Source organism: Bos grunniens, chromosome 4, assembly GCF_055505025.1.
Source record: "Bos grunniens cultivar Pamir isolate PY7600 chromosome 4, Bosgru_T2T1.0, whole genome shotgun sequence".
Taxonomy (NCBI): domain Eukaryota; kingdom Metazoa; phylum Chordata; class Mammalia; order Artiodactyla; family Bovidae; genus Bos; species Bos grunniens.
In genome coordinates this window covers 9,489,732-9,510,344 of record NC_141168.1, presented here as the reverse complement: position 1 = coordinate 9,510,344, position 20,613 = coordinate 9,489,732, and the positions used below count along the sequence as shown (strand labels likewise).

At 39.1% G+C, this 20,613-nt stretch overlaps 1 protein-coding gene across 5 annotated transcripts in view; it reads left to right on the top strand.

Moving 5' to 3' along the window:
• CNTNAP2 (contactin associated protein 2) overlaps positions 1-20,613 on the top strand; it is a 2,322,173-nt gene that overhangs the window by 1,239,876 nt on the left and 1,061,684 nt on the right. The window lies entirely within an intron of this gene.

The following is a 20,613-nucleotide window of genomic DNA, read 5'->3' as shown; positions in this document are numbered from 1 at the left end:
TGCCATCTCTGGAGTCACACAGAGTCGGACATGACTGAAGCAACTTAGCAGTGGCTCAGATGGTAAAGAATCCACCTGCAATGTGGGAAACCTGGGTTCCATCCCTGGATTGGGAAGATCCCCTGGAGACGGGAATAGCTACCCATTCCATTATTCTTGCCTGGAGAATTCCATGGACAGAAGAGCCTGGCACGCTATGGTCCACGGGGTCAAAAAGAGTCGGAGTCAGAGTCAGATGTGACTGAGCAACTTTCACTTTTTTCTTTTGTTTAGCATAATGTTTTCAGCATGTGTTCAATTATAACATGTATAAAATATTTTATTCCTGTTTATTTGCAAATAGTATTATATTCTATATTACATTTTATTTATCCATTCATCAATTGATGTGACTTTGGATTGTTTCCAGTTTTTGGCTATTATGAATGGTGCTTTTGTGAACATTTGCGTATAAGATTTTGCATGCACTTATTTTTCTTTCTTTTGAGTGTATGCTTAGGAATGAAATTGCTGAGTTATATAGTAGTTCTATGTTTAATATTTTGAGGGATGGCTGGACATTTTCCTGGGTGATCTCAGTGCCTGTAGTTTTCTCTCTGCATACTTTGAGAAATACTGATTTAGGCAATGATTTGGGGTCAATGCAGGAGGAAAAGAGAGATTTATTGGATTCTGATAGTCAAAATCCTAGACTCCATAAAATGGAGGCTAAAATTAGAAGAGAGGAAAATTCAGCATTAGAAAATAATAAAACACTGTGTAATGATGTGAATCTAATCTCATCAACTGGAAAATTAGAAATACAAAAGAAAAAATTGGGGAGAAATGATAAATCAAAATTAAAGAAGATTTTTATATGGATAGAAACAACTTCTAAAATTAAATAGAAATGTTTTGTAAGGTGATTGTATGAAGAAAGAGAGAAGGACAAAGTGAATCTTAGTAAAATTTAATTCATAAAAGCAAAGCAAAGTTTTACAATATTGTTGAATTTTAAAAGGGAAAATTTCCATAGGTTTCATGGAAGATATGAGACCTGAATTAAGTTGTTGTTGATGTTGTTTAGTCAATAAATGATGTCTGACACTTTTGCAATCCCAGGGACTGTAGCCCCCTAGGTTCCTCTGTCCATGGGATTTCCCAGGCAAGAATATTGGATCAGGTTGAATCAGGTTGCCATTTCCCTCCCCAGGGATCAAATCCAGGTCTCCTGCACTGTAGGTGATTTCTTTACCACTGAGCCACCTGGGAAGCCCTGAGTTAAGTCACCTAAAAACAAATACAAGAAGGTGCAGAATGGGAGAGAGAAAATACAGTTTGTTGGGATTATTTTTAAAAGTACAAATGGACAAAATAAAATTATTTTAACATTAATTGTGTATTTTTATTGTGAAAATTGCTGATAAAATTTTTATTTAACAAAACTTGTTTTTTGCCCATTGGTGGACAGATACTGCTTCCTGAAATAGGATATCCATAAACACAGCGTGTCAGATAGATTTAATAAAAGAAGGCTTTTACTGAATCAAGAATTTCAAAAATTTTAGTCAATTATACTTCTTAAAAAATTTTAAGTATATATACATTTTTATCTGAAGGGAAGTTAATTTTTGAATATATGTAAAACCGTCTAATGGTAACTATCAGTTAAATGTATTTTTTCTTTGCATGTTCATGTGAGTAATGTTAAATGTAGGATTTCTATATTGTAAAAAATACAGCAATAAAAATATTATCTTTGGATAGAAAAAAAAAAGAAATTCAAGTGTATTAGGATAACGTTCAGCAGTATTTGACAGAAACTCAACTGATTACTGGCTTAAACAGTCTGAAAGGGCTAGTATGATCTTTGTGGTGTTGAGAAATGTGGATTCTTCTGTCTCAGGCATCATCAAACCTTTTGCTACTGAACCTAATTTGTGTCTGCTCACCTGGGTGCAGTAAAGTCACTCGATTGACACTGGGTTGTGATGAAAGGAAGCACAATGTTTACTGCAGATGCCGGGCAAGGAATCTGCGGAGCTAATGCTAAAAGACCTGGATTTCCCAAGGGGTTTCAGGGAACGTGTTTCAAAGGCAGGATGATCAGCTTGCGCACAGTTCTCTGACTGGTTAACAGTAAGGTAGCAGGTGTCCTTGGGGTTAATATCATCAGTCCTCAGGCTCCAGCCAGTATGGGTGCTCTGTGTTTATGGTCATCATGCAGTTAACTTCTTCCATCTGATGAGAGTTTTAATGTCTGCAGAACAACTCAGAAATCCACATCAAACTGTTATCTATGTCCTTCAGGGAGGAACTAAAGAGTCTGTGACTCTATATGGCTGATTTATCAGTTAAATTGTTAGCAATTCTCCTGACCCAACTATTGTTTTTCTTGTGTTGTTACTATATGTTCACATTCTTTCAATCATTAATTCTTGAGCCATCCTTTTGTGGCTCAGGGAAGGCCTGGAATACTAAAGCATGTCTACAAGTGAGAGGCAGAGGAGGTGTGGGGAAGTCTATTCTGGGAAGGCTCCATAGGGTCTTGTTCAGTTCAGTTCAGTCACTCAGTTGTGTCCAACACTTTGGGACCCCATGAATCACACCATGCCAGGCCTCCCTGTCCATCACCAACTCCCAGAATTTACTCAGACTCATGTCCATCAAGTCGGTGATGCCATCCAGCCATCTCATCCTCTGTCGTCCCCTTGTCCTCCTGCCCCCAATCACTCCCAGCGTCAGGGTCTTTTCCAATGAGTCAACTCTTCACATCAGGTGGCCAAAGTATTGGAGTTTCAGCTTCAGCATCAGTCCTTCCAATGAACACCCAGGACTGATCTCCTTTAGGAGGGACTGGTTGGATCTCCTTGCAGTCCAAGGGACTCTCAAGAGTCTTCTCCAACACCACAGTTCAAAAGCAGCAATTCTTCAGCACTCAGCTTTCTTCACAGTCCAACTCTCACATCCATACATGACTACTGGAAAAACCATAGCCTTGACTAGATGGACCTTTGTTGGCAAAGTGATATCTCTGCTTTTCAATATGCTATCTAGGTTGGTCATAACTTTCCTTCCAAGGAGTAAGCGTCTTTTAATTTTATGGCTGCAATCACCATCTGCAGTGATTTTGGAGCCCAGAAAAATAAAGTCTGACACTGTTTCCACTGTTTCCCCATCTATTTGCCATGAAGTGATGGGACCAGATGCCATGATCTTCATTTTCTGAATGTTGAGCTTTAGGCCAACTTTTTCACTCTCCTCTTTCACTTTCATCAAGAGGCTCTTTAGTTCTTCTTCACTTTCTGCCATAAGGGTGGTGTCATCTGCATATCTGAGGTTATTGATAATTCTCCTGGCAATCTTGATTCCAGCTTGTGCTTCTTCCAGCCCAACATTTCTCATGATGTATTCTGCATATAAGTTAAATAAGCAGGGTGACAATATACAGCCTTGATGTACTCCTTTTCCTGTTTGGAACCAGTCTGTTGTTCCGTGTCCAGTTCTAACTGTTGCTTCCTGACCTGCATACAAATTTCTCAAGAGGCAGGTCAGGTGGTCTGGTATTCCTATCTCTCTCAGAATTTTCCAGTTTATTTTTCTTGCTCAGTTACACTTTTTTCTTAAGAGTAAAAATTTTAAGCCTTGTGAGCCGTAGAACTCTGTCCCAGCTATTTAATTATGCTATTGTAGCATGGAGACAGTAGATGATATGTAAACAAATGGGTGTGGTTATATTCCAATGAAACTTTATTTACAAACGCAGTGGTAGACTGGATTTATCCTGAAAGTTATAACTTGACAATTCCATTGCTTCTTTCTCATGGTTCAAGATGTCTTCTTAAGCTCTGGCCATCACATCCCCGTTCCAGACTGGGGAAAGAAAAAAGAAAGAGGAGTGGATCTTATCTCCTTAAAAGCATTTCCTGAAAGGTACTTACGACACTTCTACAGACATCTGTCAACCAGAAATTAGTCACATAGCCATACCTAGTAGCACCACAGCCTGGGAAATGCAGCTCTGAAAGAAGCCATCCGCCCAGCTAAAAGGAAGGGACTTTATTACTCAAAAGATCTTACAAACAGAGAGTGGGGAAAGCTGGCAGCATATAACAAATGGAAATACCCATTTTCACCCTTCTTCTCATATATAGAGCATTTTTATGTGTCTTAAGTGAGAGAAAAATAAAATCTTATGTTAACGGCATCCAACTTAGATCCACATTTTCTGAATAACTCTACATCAAAATTGTGGTCCAATGATATATAAACGAAAGACCTGATAGCTGCAATCTACATATTCCTCTTTTGAAAATAAAAGCATGAGAAACACAGGTGTCACTGGTCCGTAGCAATTTGCAAATCTTATTAAAAAGAGACTGTTTTTCCAGTGCCCACCATGACGCAAGTTTTTCCTCTTTGAGAGGTTCCTCTTTGCCCACTTTTCCTACATGGTTGTATCTGGAAAGGTCATTAGTTTATGCTCTTTTGGTGGATTGCATGCATTCACAGCTGACTCCTGCGGATAGAGAGATTAGCTCCTAGGACTACTTTAGTCACTGAATGGGCATGACTTGAAGGCCATGCTTGTTTAATAAGGGAGTCAGTTTTGACTCTTCTATGCTCGATCTGTTTTTGTTTTAATTTAATTCTTGTTTGTTGCTGCTTTTGTTATTATAATCATACATAATGGCCTGCCTCAGAGAATCCTGCCCCTCTTCCTGACCCTTAAACTAAAGTACCTTTTTTAGCTTACAGGGAGATAATCTGACCCTGATGCTGCTGCTGCTAAGTCGCTTCAGTCGTGTCTGACTCTGTGCGACCCCATAGACAACAGCCTACCAGGCTCCCCTGTCCCTGGGATTCTCCAGGCAAGAACACTGGAGTGGGTTTCCATTTCCTTCTCCAATGTAGGAAAGTGAAAAGTGAAAGTGAAGTCGCTCAGTCGTGTCCGACTCATAGCAACCCCATGGACTGCAGCCTACCAGGCTCCTCCATCCATGGGATTTTCCAGGCAAGAGTACTGGAGTGGGGTGCCATCACCTTCTCCAAATCTGACCCTACCTACCTGTGAATGACTATAGGAAAGATAAAACTAAAACATCACCCTGCTTGAGGCTTGCCATTCTAGGAGATATTTACAAGAATTAAATGGTCTTTTTACTTGGTTTCCTCACCTTCCCCCATCTTTCATCTATAAAAGAACTGGCATCCAAACACCAATAGGATGGTTATTTTGAGACATTAGTCTGCCATCTTCTCAGTCAGCTGGGTTTCTGAATAAAGTCATATTCTTTGCCTCAACACCTCATCTCTCAGATTTATTGGCCTTTCCTGCAGTGAGCAGAGCAAGCTTGGATCCAGTAACACTTGTAGTTTCCTTTCAATGCCGTCCCCTCAAAAACACTGTGGTCTTATAATCTACTTTCTTGAAGGACATTCTGGGCACAAGTAACCATATCTAAATATCTGTTCTTGATGAAGTTTTAAGCTCAGTGACTCTGTTCTTTTACTTACTTACCTCTGTGTTCTGTCAGTTCCCAGTGGAGGCGAGCCACTCATATCTCTCTCTCAGAGCACTTGCTGATCCATCCTTTTGTTCTCTGTCCTCCTTTCAATTTATGTCCCCTTTCAAGCTTGAGGTCTTGAGAAAGAATAACCCTTTGTGACAATATCCTAAATCTGACTGTCACTGTGGAACTGTTTCCCACTTTCTAGTAGACAGCTCTTTTTGTTATAATATTTGTTCCTTTCATTTATGTGTTTATTTTTATTTATTTATTTATTATGTATAATAACAGGGTATTTGCAGAGTTCTGAGCATAGTTATATGGTTATATATTTGTATCAAGTATGAATTTAATCCTAGAGTGCATGTGTGCGTGGTAAGTCTCTTCAGTCATATCCTACTCTTTGTGACCTTATGGACTGTAGCCCTGCAGGCTCCTCTGCCCATGGGATTCTCCAGGCAAGAATACTGAAGTGGGTTGACATGCCCTCCTCAGTCCTAGTGTAACAAGCCCTAATCAGTAAGATACCTACTTCCCACAGGTTTTTGGGTGCCCCCCCAGCCTTACCCTTCCTTTACAGTGATAAAAGACATTGTGGGCTACATCTTTCCTTCCTTCTAAGGCTATCTCTCAGAGCTGTGGCTTATAATTTCTGTGCTTTAGTTTACGATGATGGTTTCCCTGGTAGCTCACAGGGTAAATACAGGATACAATACAGGAGATTGCAATACAGGAGACCCGGGTTTGATCCCTGGGTTGAGAAGATCTCTGGAGAATGTTAGCAACCCACTCAGGTATTCTTGCCTGAAGAATTCCACGGACATGAGAACCTGGAAGGCTACAGTCCATAGGGGTCACAAAGAGTAGAATACGACTGAACAGCTAAAACTTTTTAGTTTAGGATACAATTTTTGTATGTGTTGAGGGTGCTTCTTGGAGTGTGTTTTTTGTTTGTTTACTTTTTCAAGTTCAAAAATTGAAGATTCTCCATCATTTTAGTCTGCTCAAAGAAGCAGAGAGCCCTTCCAAAAAAAAAAGTGCTTTTACTTTTATCTCAGTCTGCCAGCTGGCTAGTCCTAGACCGAGTTCATCTCTCTCTTGAAGACTGCTGAACATAGCAAGAAGGAGCCAGTGCACATCAGCATGTAATTTTTTCCTAATTTTGCTCCTAATATTAAAAGCCTCAGTTGGCAACTGCTTTGCCTTTCAAGGAACAGCAGTTGACAATATGACCAAGTATTTTGCTACAAATAACAAAGGCCCCAGCTTTCCAAGCCTGCAATATCCCAGGCTTCAGGGCCCACTGCCTTCAGCAAGTACTTTCATGAACTTAGATTCTGTCACGCAGTAACATCCTATTTCTAAATATAGTATCAAGTACAGTATTCATTTGCATTAGGTTCTGCTCTGAGTGACAGAGTCTGCAATTAACAGAGTAGAGACTTACTTCTTTCTTCTATAAAAGAAGATAGAAGGTATACTCTGGAGTCACAGAGTCAGAAAGTCAGGCTTCTTCAATCTTTTAGCTTTACCACTCTCAACATTTAGTATCTGCCTTGTGGTTGCAGCTGTCAGTTTAAGATCTAGATTATTATATCCAAACTCCAAGCAAAAGCAAAGAGAAGAAAATGGGGGGGGGGAGGTCTGCCCCCTCCTGCAAGGTCACTCCCTAAAATTTCATATTGCTGCTGCAGCTAAGTCACTTCAGTTATGTCCAACTCTGTGCAACCCCATAGATGGCAGCCCACCAGGCTCCCCCGTCCCTGGGATTCTCCAGGCAAGAACACTGGAGTGGGTTGCCATTTCCTTCTCCAGTGCATGAAAGTGAAAAGTGAAAGTGAATTTGCTCAGTCGTGTCCAACTCTTTGCTACCCCATGGACTGCAGCCTACCAGGCTCCTCCATCCATGGGATTTTCCAGGCAAAAGTACTGGAGTGGGGTGCCATTACCTTCTCCCAAGTTTCATATTACTACCTATGAACCACTGAATTGGCTGAAACTTACATGGTCAGACAAGGGAGACTGGGTAACTGGGTGCCCAGTTAAATGTCTGTTTGCAAGAGGGGGATAATAAATATTGAAGGGTAATTAGCAGTATCTGTAAAAACTCCTCTTTAAATATTAAACGTTTATTATAGTCTGTGTACCCAATTTTACTTAATAAAGTGATATCTACTATTATTATTCATTCCTTGGGTAGATTTTGAAAATCTGTGTATGGTTGTTTCATATAAAGATATTAAGTCTGGGAAATACATTTAAGTTGATTCATTTCTTTTCTAAGTTTTCAATTATCCATCATCCCTGCCTGAAGCTTTTTATAGCAAATGATTTATAGAGGCAAAATTAAATAGTTTTTTAAAAGCAATGGAATGTTCTCTGAAGAGAAAGTGTTAGTTGCTCAGTCATGTCCAAAAGTATGTGACCCCATGGACTGTAGCCCTCTAGGCTCCTCTGTCCATGGAATTCTCTAGGCAAGAATACTGGAGTGGATAGCTTTCCCAAGTGGGTAGACCCGGACTGAAACTGGGTCTCCTGCATTGAAGGCAGATTCTTTACTATCTGAGCCACCCAAGAAGGCCAGAATATTCTCTAATCATGTATTTATCTGTCTGCTATTCCCTAGCATATTTCTCTTCCCTATAAAAAGTCTAATTCAATGAATTTCTTGTCTTAAATTAAAAGATAAGAGTTATTTGACTATTCCTCTAAATACCAGAATTTATTGAAATTAATGCTGCTTGCTATATAAGAGCTTTTTTCTTTTTTTTTTTTTCTTTAGCTCAGAAAGTAAATGACTACATTTCTTAGTTTCATATGGTGAAAGTACAAGGGAAAAGGTGGATGTGATTCTGATTGTTTAGTCTGGAGAAATGGAAATTAAGGGACCAGAAAAACTGTCTTTGGATTTGGTAAACAGCTTATAGTTTGAAAAGAAGTGAGGCGTATCATACAGACAACATGACTTTAAGCTCTATGAGAGCAGGAAATACCCTTGGCTTTACTCATCTCAGAGTAGACAAATATGTCTCAGTGTCTGACATGTGGAAGGTGCTCAAATAAGGCTAATTAACCATATCATTAAAAATTACTGTTAGAAAATTTTATATTATTTTGTGCTAGAAGGCAATAGTGTGTTTTTAAAACTTTCTTTTGCACTTCTTTAGCTATTAAAAAGTATAAGATGCCATGCTATACCTTATATTTTTGTCTCTTACTGTGACATTGAACTATAATTTGTAAGAAGGCAAGAATTTTCCTCAACGTGAACATTAAAGGTTACAGACGTAGTGTGGAACACCTTCGTATTTCCTTGATAAACATCTCTAGTTTTTCTTGTAAGAATTTCACTAACTCTTTCTAAAATGTACTTTTAGGTTTGAAGATTATATTATCCCTTGGAAAGATACATTTTCTAATGTATCATTTTTTTTTAAGAAAAACGATCTTTTATTTTTTTTAATTTTATTTTATTTTTAAACTTTACAATATTGTGTTAGTTTTGCCATATATCGAAATGAATCCGCCACAGGTATACATGTGTTCCCCATCCTGAACCCTCCTCCCTCCTCCCTCCCCATACCATCCCTCTGGGTCATCCCAGTGCACCAGCCCCAAGCATCCAGTAAGCTTCTGCACAACAAAGGAAACTATTAGCAAGGTGAAAAGGCAGCCTTCAGAATGGGAGAAAATAATAGCAAATGAAGCAATGGACAAACAACTAATCTCAAAAATATACAAGCAACTCCTACAGTTCAACTCCAGAAAAGTAAATGACCCAATCAAAAAATGGGCCAAAGAACTAAATAGACATTTCTCCAAAGAAGACATACAGATGGCTAACAAACACATGAAAAGATGCTCAACATCATTCATTATCAAAGAAATGCAAAAATGATCTTTTAAATTGCCTCTTTAAAAGACCCTGATGCTGGGAAGGATTAAGGGCAGGAGGAGAAGGGGACGACAGAGGATGAGATGGTTGGATGGCATCAGCAACTCAGTGGACATGAGTTTGAGTAAACTGTAGGAGATAGTGAAGGACAGGGAAGCCTGGCACACCGCAGTCCATGGGGCTGCTTTAGCAACTGAACAACAACAATGTTAACTATAAACTATTTTTTTCAAATACACTATTTATTAATTGTTTTTGTCAACAGCAACTTCATTGGCTAAACAAAGACACGTTTAGGCATTGTCCTTGTTTAACATAAGATAAAGAAGGTGGAGTGCCAAAGAATTGATGCTTTTGAATTGTGGTGCTGGAGAAGACTTTTGAGAGTCCCTTGGAATGCAAGGAGATCAAACTAGTCCATCTTAAAGGAAATCAACCCTGAATTTTCATTGGAAGGACTGATCCTGGGGCTGAAGCACCGATAATTTGACCACCTAATGGGAAACATCAAGGCAAAAGGAGAAGGGGATGGCAGAGGATGAGACGGTTAGATGGAATCACAGACTCAGTGAACACGAATATGAGCAGACTCCGGGAAGTAGTGAAGGACAGGGAAGCCTGGTGTGCTACAGTCCATGGGGTCGCAAAGAGTCAGACATGACTTGGCAACTGGACAACAACATATGTTGCATGAACAAAAGAATGGAAGAAAAGATAAATGAACGAAGAAACAGACAAATGCATCATAGTTTCTCAAAACCTGCTAATTTTCCTTTTGTTGATCAGTTCAGTTCAGTCGCTCAGTCATGTCCAACTCTTTGCCACCCCATGGACTGCAACACTCCAGGCTTCCCTGTCCATCGCCAACCAGACAAGCTCTGAAAACCTCTAGGACCCCTGAGACACCAAAGCTTACTTGAAGAATCTTAGTATGTTTTTCTATTTAAAAACATACACACAACAGTAATATCCATTGAATTTTTACTTGTTCTAGAAACTATTCTAGGAATTTTACTTACCTCATAAATGCCCATAACAACCCTATCAGCTACCTTTATTATTATCCCCATTCAGCAGTTGAAATTAAGCCTCAAATTATATGATTTGCTCAAGTACCCTCACCTCTTAAGAGTTAGAATAGGAGGTGAGCCAAGGTTTGTCTGACTTCAAACACTAAATTCCTAATCAACATAATGTATTTGTTCATTGGAATGCCTGAACTTAGTTGGCATTTTCTTCGTTTCAAAGTTAAATTGTAATCACTGCTTTAAATACCCTACAAAGCATCCTTACATTATAACTTAAATTAAATAGATCAGATCAGAATAAAAGTTCTAAACAGTCATACTAACTATGTTGCTGCTACTGCTGCTGCTGCTAAGTCACTTCAGTCGTGTCCGACTCTGTGCGACCCCATAGACGGCAGCCCACCAGGCTCCCCCGTCCCTGGGATTCTCCAGGCAAGAACACTGGAGTGGGTTGCCATTTCCTTCTCCAATGCATGAAAGTGAAAAGTGAAAGCAAAGTCGCTCAGTCATGTCTGACTCTTCGCAACCCCAAGGACTGCAGCCTACCATGCTCCTCCATCCATGGGATTTTCCAGGCAAGAGTACTGGAGTGGGGTGCCATTGCCTTCTCTGACTAACTCTGTTAGAAACCTCTAAAGACAAGGAGAGGTTCTTCCTGCCTTTATTTCAAGGCTCTCTGAAGTCTTCAATGATGAATGTGTGTTATATTTTCTTTTACTGACTTTTCTCATGTTATTTAAAGGAATGAGACATTTACATACAGATAAGTACTTAAAAATTTGTGTTGTGTGATTAGTAGAGTTTTAGGAAAAAACTCTCTATCTTCCCAAGTTCTTTCCTTATTATCTCTTTCAGGATATTTTAAAATCTCCTATTATATGTTCTCTTCCATTAAGGAATTAAAAGCAGTTGTAGAAATGTAAATCAGTCCTAAAAGGTTGACACATTAAGACATTTTCAGCCATCAACACCTCAGCATGAACTGGCTGATCACAAAGAAAAGGATCTGGGGAGAATTAACTCTAAGAAAAACATCAAAGTCTAATAGGCCTGAAAAAGCTGGAGCTTATGAAAGATATCAAGAGACAATTTTTAGAGGAAAAAAAAATACTTGAATATATAGAAGATGAGTCAGGATGAGACTGTGGTTTTAATGAAAGAAGCAAGGCGGGTTATTTCACTCTTGTTTACTTTAGTGTTCTTTCATAAGGAAAATGGATTTCAAACTAGAAAAGGACAAAGAAGTATCAAAGAACACTGGAATCTAAAATCAGCAAAGGAAAGAGAAACTTCTAGTTGCCTTTAAGAAGAGCTTTTAGCAAAGGATGCAGATCAGTGATATAAACTTCAACTTTCCGTTAATAACAAAACCTTACATTCTGTGCATTTGGCAGTTAAAATAGTTGAGTTGTGATCTCATCATGGATGGTCTCTCAGTTACAGATGCGAATGGTGGAGGCTGCTATGGGTGGTCATTTATAAAGTGGGGCAGGACAGAGTCCAGGAAGGAAATTCCTTCCTTCCATAGGGCAGAGGAGGCCTCACTTTACTCTTTGGAAAAATTATAAAAAATTGATTATTAAACTGATGGTTTATCCATGTGACAGTCATTCAGTCATGTCCAACTCTACAGTCCATGGAATTCTCCAGACCAGAGTACTGGAGAAGATCACTTCTCTAGGGGATCTTCCCAACCCAGGGATCTAACCCAGGTGTCCAGCATTGCAGGCGGATTCTTTACCAGCTGAGCCACCAGGGAAGCCCAAGAATACTGGAGTGGGTAGCCTATCCCTTCTCCAGGAAATCTTCCCAACCTAGGTATTAAACCAGGGTCTCCTGCATTGCAGGCCGATTCTTTACCAATGGAGCTATCACTTGGCAATTAATGAAACAATCAAGAATCTTACTATTAAAAAAAAAATGCTCCAGGACTTTTTATTGTTGTAGTTTTTGATAGGACTGATAAATTGAAAGATCAAGTGACTTTCATTGACAAGTGATAGTCAGTGGAGGAGAATTTCTGTTTCTTGTACAGGTACACAACATTTGAACATTGCTACTAAAATAAGTCCAGGCTTCTGGAGTGTACTGCATCCTGCAGCTGTCTTGGGACAAAGACGGTTGAGAGCTGGATAGACAGTGTACCTTTTAACTGGATTTATTTTGGCAAATCTGTTATAACAGAATCTTGAGTTGAACTTTATTTTTTTATTTTTTTAAATTTAAATTTATTTATTTTAATTGGAGGCTAATTACTTTACAATATTGTATTGGTTCTGCCACACATCAACATGAATCCACCACGGGCATACACGTGTTCCCCATTTAAAATCTTCATTAGGTTCAGTAACTTTTCCTTCAGTGTGCAAATTTGAATCCAAAGAATCTGCCTGCAATGCAGGAGACCTGGGTTCAATCCCTGAGTGGGGAAGATCCCCTGGAGAAGGAATGGCTACCCACTCCAATATTCTTGCCTAGATAATGCCATGGACAGAGAAACCTGGTAGGCTACAGTCCATGGGGTCGCAAAGAGTCAGACATGACTTAGCAACTAACCGCCACCGCCATAATAGACATAAAGAGAAAAAGGAAAAGGGATGTAATGTCTTTACAAAGTTTTATGATTTCAACTTCTCCCTACCTTTCTTTACCTTGAAACTGTGTTCAACTTCACCCCACCTCTCTCCACCTCAAAACTGTGAGGATAAGTAAAGCAGCAGGTAGAGTAGCTGACAAATAACCGTGGTGCACTGGGAGTACAGAAGCTCCCAAAGGAGAGAGGATCAGAATCTGTGAAGTCTGTCAAGGGAGGCTCTAGAGATTCACCAAGATAAATAAAAACATCCCTTGTTGGTCACTGACCTGTAAATGCTCCAGCCTTTACTCCTCCTTCATCTCAGCTCCCCTGGGACTAAGCACTGATCAGTTCTCCAAGACTTTTCCAGGAGCATCCTCACATAGACGTGATCTTATCTGCTGCCTCAGTATCTCAAAAGTCCCCCAGCAACCATCTGGCTCTGCTGTTCTCATGAAACCTACCTGTCTTGGAGAGACTGTTCTCTGACCCTCTCTCCTTGATAAGGTCCATCATAAGGGAGGTGGCTTTGGCAATAGCTAGTGTGGAAATCTGCATAAGAAAAGGGAAAATTGTTTTTCACGCCAAGCTAAATATAAGTCTACAGAGCAATAATGCTTCTAAAATATAATATTCAGATGATATTATTCCATTTTAATGGAAGAGTCAAGACCATGTGAAACAATAGCTGTATTTTTCTCTACACTAGTTAAACCATATCTATTATACCATGGTCTATTCTGGGTGCCAAATTTTAAGAAAATTAATCCATTTGAATGTATCCAGAAGAGGGCAAAATGGAAAACACCCTCTAAATTGCTTTTATATGATGAAAATATCCATAATGGCAATAAATTGGACAAAATTCCCTTCTGCTTTCTTTTCTAAAAGTGTGGGTCGTTCCATAGATTACTCAGCAAAAGCATGCATGACATCCAGAGAAGTTAAGCACTGCCAGGCAGCAATCAAAAAGTTTTAGCAGGGCCTCTCAGTCAGGAAAGAGAAAAGAGCTGAAAGAGGATTCTAATTCTAGTACAGTGATGATCCATCTGGGTTTAAAAAATCTTTTTGATAGATTTTTCACAAATGTTCCCATAATCATAGACTTAGAAGAGGTTGGCTTAAAATCATGCAGTTACCTGGATGCAGAATTCCTCAGTCTTTAACATGCAAATGTCTGAGTGACAGAGTCCCCCAAATTTGTTTGACCTTTAATTCACAGAATGTCTTGAACACTAGTGCTCCCCAGAAGACATTTTGGGAAAACTGATCTAGAAAGTAAAGAGAGGAGCAGAAAGGAGGAGTAACAGGCAACAGTAGCCAACACACAAATAGTATAGTTTCCCTTTGTAGACACTAACTATACGAAAGGGTGTGTGAGTGAGTGAGTGAGTGTTAGTTGCTCAGTCATGTCCAGCTCTTTTGCAATCCCATGGACTGTAGCCCGCCAGGCTCCTCTGTCCATGGGGTTCTCCAGGTCAGAATACTGGAGTGGGTTGCCATGCCCTCCTCCAGGGGATCTTTGTGACCCTGGGGACCAAACTTGGGTCCCCCACATTGCAGGCAGATTCTTTACCACCTGAGCCACCAGGGAAGTCGAAAGGGTGTAAAGCAGAAGGAAAAGGGTCTGGAGAGAAGACTCAATTGACATTAATGTTTAAGATCATCTGCAGAAGGTAAAGGTGAGTCTGAAGATATAGTTCAAAAACAATGGCAAAACAAGTATATAAGATGGTGAGCCTTCTTGTGATTTTGATTTAATGTAGTCACATTTTATATTTATTTGTGTGGATACATGTTAAGTTTACATAAAGGCATTATATGCATGATGCTGCTGCTAAGTCACTTCAGTCACGTCCGACTCTGTGTGACCCCACAGACGGCAGCCTACTAGGCTCCTCCATCCTTGGGATTCTCCAGGCAAGAACGCTGGAGTGGGTTGCCATTTCCTTCTCCAGTGCATGAAAGTGAAAAGTGAAAGTGAAGTCGCTCAGTCGTGTCTGACTCTTTACAACCCCATGGACTGCAGCCTACCAGGCTCCTCCATCCATGGGAGTTTCCCCGAAAGAGTACTGGAGTGGGGTGCCATTGCCTTCTCCTATGCATGATGAGTAAGTACAAAAAATCATAAAATACATACCATTTATGTATATAAATATCAAATAAAATTAAATTGACATTGAGTGGGAGTGATTAAGCAGAATTTTCTTGAGGACTGTCCACAAAAAATAATTCCTTTTTAACAGTTTTCAATAATAAAAGAACTGAACCACTGCTGAAGGCAATACTAAATTTTACTCAATTAAAAAAAATACTTAGTTGTTCACTTTGGATAGATTATGAAACAACTATAATTGAGTTAGAAATAAATGCATTGGGACACTTTCTTAATTTTTATGCTGTATATTTTCCAAAATAAAGTGCTTAATATAGCCATCCTAATTCTTTATTTCTAAACCATAGTACACGTATTTCCGTATTAACTCCAATAAATAAATCTCTAGGTAAAAAGAGGTGGTAAATTTTAGCAAGTAGAAAATGGTAAAACATAGGTAGTCCTCTGACTACAGTGTAGCTACCTCTGTTAAGCACTTACAATGATATTTAGCCTCCCAGACTCCCAGGATGACAAAGATCAATCAGAGCCCTTCACATTGAAGAGGCTTTGGATCTAAGATGAGACTGAATTGTTTTTTGTAAGCCAGTGCTACCAAAAGCTTCAATGAGGCCATGTGCTAGAATTCCCTAAACTGCATTCTGTACTAAAAATTCTACCCTTTTATTCTTAGTCCACATCTTCACTTCTGTCTAAAAGAAAGACATGTCTGACTCTGGTCATCTCAAAGCTAATGTGCATGCTTAATCCAGTCTTCCTCATCTCTCTTCTGGGACATCAAATGGACTTACAATTAACCCCTCTGCCTCTTTCTTCCTCTCCATCTTTTAATATGCTCCAGTTTCCCTGATTCCACAAGTAAGCAAACCCAAGTAAACTGCAAATCATCTCTTGACCTTGCCCTTCCTTCACGATAATAGCCTCTTTCATTAATTAATGGGTGAAACTTTTTGAAAAAGTATTCAATATCTGTTGCCTGACCTTCTTCACTTGCCACTTGTTTGTTGGTGAACTATGTTCTGGCTCTTACTATCATCTCTAATAATAAAAACAATAAGCTAGTAAGAAGGTAAAATGTTATTTGTAACCATAAATATGTTCTGTAGAAGATGGAAACTGTTACACATTTGGCCTTTGCTTTTCCTGAAAAATCTTGATGGGTTTCCCTTTGGAGACAAGTCTGGGAGTGAATTAGTCTGCTCAGTTTTGAGATGCAGAAGGTAATCCTGGAGGAAAAGAACAGCAGAGGTGGGGAATGGAAGACTTCAGTGAGATGACAGAAGATAATACCTCCTATAATGCTATCCCTTCACTGTGATCACTAATTCTCCAGCAAATCTAACCAACTGAATGAAATGCTTGACTCCATAGGGGTGTTTGTGGCTTCCCTGGTGGCTCAGTGATAAAGAATCTGCCTGCCAATACAGGAAATGCAGGTTCGATTCCTGGATTGGGAAGATCCCCTGGAGAAGGAAATGGCTACCCACTCCAGTATTCTTGCCTGATGAGTCCCATGGACAGAGATGAACCTGGTGGGCTACAGTCCAAGGGGTCACAAAGAGTTGGACAAGACTTAGCAACTAAACAGCAGCAATGTTTCTTCAGTGCTTGTTATACCTAGCACCCATTGTATCTCACTTTATCATCACAATAATCCTGGGAAGTACCACATGTAATTGTCCCTATTCTACCTTTGAGGAAATTGAAGGTTAGAGAATTTGAGTGACTTGTTATGGATTAGAGAACTAGTAAGCGGTGGGGCAGGAATTCATACTACCTTATCCTTAGTAGGTACTTGATTTATATTAGTTGAGCTGAATTAGCTTGAGAGTTACTGTATATCTTAGTGAATTGGCTAATGAGTATATTCTTATTCTGGGGAAGGATACTTTCTTAAAAACTAATATACAAGGAAGGACTCATGCTGAGCTGCTGCTTCTAATAGAATAACCTAGAAATCTATTATTGTATTGTGGCGCTATCAGCATTAGTAAAAACTTTATTTGCTTTCTGTTTTCCTCATTTATGCTATGAATAAAGGGAATAGCCTTAGGAAAGTGATTTGCCTGTCATTTGATCTTTATGAAGAAATTACACATAATTAACTTATTTCATTTTTAGTAAGTTACTAATTAGATGGTTCATTGAGATTCCAAAGGATTAATCTTTTGGCTTCCAGCGTGTAAGTAAAAAAGAATCCACTATCATAGAGAAAACAAAATCATCAGGAGTTCTTGAGCCCCTGAAGAAAATAAATGATTGAACAAACGAATGGCAATGAGAAGCTTTAATCTGAGCATTTAAAGTGAAACAGAGACTGATGAAATCTTATGATCAAAGCAGTCAAATTAAAACAGAAACAAATTATTTATATAGCTGAGAGTAACATTTTATTTGTAATACTTATTTTTCTTAGAAATCAAAACCCATCATTTCAATTGTGTCATAATATTTTAGATTTCACAGCATGGATTACTCTACTTCTGTATTATTAAAGTAAATCTTATTGTTCCCAACATGGAACTTAACATTTAGTATCTAAAGGTCATTGCTGTATAAACGTTGAGATGAAAAAAAAATTTCACAGCTGTATCCCATTACACTTGTCAAAAAGCATGGACCTGAAGAGCAAAGAGCAGTGTGAGATGGCCACAGTGTGGAGCAGTGAGAGTGCTGAGTGATTGAATATCTCATAGTGGGGAAAATCTGATCCTGGGACATTTTGCCCACATTTTCATTTGAATCAGTGAGAATATAGACGTGTCGAGAATTAGGACTAAATTCAGTTTACTTGATGTGACCTCTGTTGAGTGAAAAAGACTTAATTTCAGGAGACAGATATGTTAGCTCTTGATCTTCAAGTGATTTTAATAATTATCATGATGATTTTGTTGTATATTATTTATAAGTAAAATCAAAGTGTGGATTCAGACTCATGATTGTTAACAGCTACCCACCATTCTCCAGAACTATGGAAGCAGGCACAGCACTACTCCATAGAACCAACCATGGAGTTTCTCTCTTAATTCAACTATGAAATTGGCAAAATTTTATAATTAAATACTTGATCGGGTGTTATTATCAGCCAGATTTTTTTTAACCCCTTATTTTCCTAAAGTGTGTGTATATCTGGGACAGAGGCAATATAATCAACTGAAGAAATGGTAAAAATATTAAACCTTTTATTTGTATAAAATTTCTAGTTTTGTCTTTATATGAATATGTAGGGTCTGGGAGTTGGTGATGAATAGGGAAGCCTGGTGTGCTGCAGTCCATGGGGTCACATAGAGTTGGACATGACTAAGCGACTGAACTGAACTGATAGTATTATGTAATTTACAAATAAAAATAAATTTAGTTCTTTTTTAGTCAAGAAGTGCAGTGTAAAAACTTAGTGGGAACCAATATTTTAACTGAGATCAACTTCAGAAAGGAAGTCCTCCCCATCAAAAGGAATTACTCTAAGGTCTGTTTACAAATTATCATGAAGTATCACATAGTGTCTATTGGAATTCCTTGATATTCCAGTCAGCAATTCTTATCTGAAATGAAATCTATATTGGGACCCACCATCATCTTCAGAGTAAACTTTGTCATTGTGTGTTCAGACTTACATGTAATATTCAAAAGATGGCAAGTGGTTTCAATTAGGATTAGTTTGAGCACTAGAATTAAAAAAAAAAAATAACCCCATTCATCAATAAGATTATCTAAATATTTGACTCCTCCATGAGACCTTCTCAGTGCAAATTCTAGGTCTACATATCAAGAGGACTGACCTTGGCCAATTACATTTGAGAGAGCAGGTCACTGCTTTTCAATGGTTAATGTGGAGTTTGTATTTTCACTCTGGATATAAGGCATAGGCTTGTTGGGAAGAAAGAGATTTCCCTTTCTACCTCTCTTGAGTTCTTATGGTTGGACTAATAATAACATTGACATGGTAGATTAAGAGAAAAAGAAATAGCTTTAAATCAGAGGTCTCATAGAAATAGGACTTAAAGGGGTGACCAGAGCAGGCAGCTTTTAAACTTTTGAGACAAGGAAGCAATAAATTTGAGAAGAATTGACAGGGCAGCTAACTTAGGTTTGGCTGTTTAATTAGTAAGGAATTTAAGCTCAGTTTGGACTTGGGTAGTAAATTAGTAAAGAAGTAACAAGATTTGTTTATATGGGCTTCTTGGCCCTGAATTCCCTGTCTCTGCTGATAAGGATGTCTTTCTGCCTCCTGATAAAGGGAGGGCACCTTTCACCGGGGATATTTATTTCTTGGTTTCAGGTAGACAGGAGCATCAGAGTGTTCCTCTTGTATTGGCCATTTCTTCAGTTCAGTTCAGTTCGGTCGCTCAGTTGTGTCCAACTCTTTGCGACTCCATGAATCGCAGCACGCCAGGCCTCCCTGTCCATCACCAACTCCCGGAGTTCACTCAGACTCACGTCCATCGAGTCAGTAATGCCATCCAGCCATCTCATCCTCTGTTGTCCCCTTCTCCTCCTGCCCCCAATCCCTCCCAGAATCAGAGTCTTTTCCAATGAGTCAAATGCCATTTGGGGGCATAATTTGGGGCAGCCCACCTTCGGGACCCAACAAGATGCAAAGCCTAAATATCAGCTCCCTTACCTTCAGGTGTGTATATCTCTTATAATCCCACCCATCACTCTCTTAATAGATGTTCATGACCTGTGTGTGTGTGTGTGTGTGTGTTCAGTTGCTCAGTCATGTCTTTGTGACCTGCCAGGCTCCTCTGTCCATGGAATTTTCTAGGCAAGAATATTGGAGTGGATTGCCATTTCTGCTGGAATTGGTAGATGCTGTTTCCCTGTGATTTTCAAATTATAGGATGCTGGCTCATAGAAGCTCACTATATAGAAGTGTTAAAATCCCATCTCTAAAACAAAATATTAAGCTACTAGGCTAGTTTGGAATTTCCCAGCACATTTCGGGTGCCAGTCTTCAAACCAACTCCAATGTGATTTCTGTGCAGAGGGAAATCTCAACTTGAAATTTTCAGTCTAAATATTTCTTTTCCCCACTGTGAAAAAATATGCAGAATCATAAGATTAGAGTGATCATCTAGTGACCTTTAAAAAACAAAGGGCAGTTCACTCTTTTTTTTTTTTTTTTTTAAAGAGTGCTCTTTATTGTTAAGTAAAGGCCTTCTCCATTGTTAATAAGTCAAAGGCGGTTCCATCACACAGCTAGCTGTTAGAATTGAAGTAATATGTTATTAAAGCCTATTAGATCAGCAAGCGTCTTTTCAAATTTTTAATAGTAGGATTTTAAAGTCTAACTTAAACTGAACATATTATAAAGAATAATTGCTGCTGCTACTGCTGCTAAGTCACTTCAGCCGTGTCCGACTCTGTATGACCCCATAGATGGCAGCCCACCAGGCACCGCCGTCCCTGGGATTCTCCAGGCAAGAACACTGGAGTGGGTTGCCATTTCCTTCTCCAATGCATGTAAGTGAAAAGTGAAAGTGAAGTGGTTCAGTCGTGTCCGACTCTTG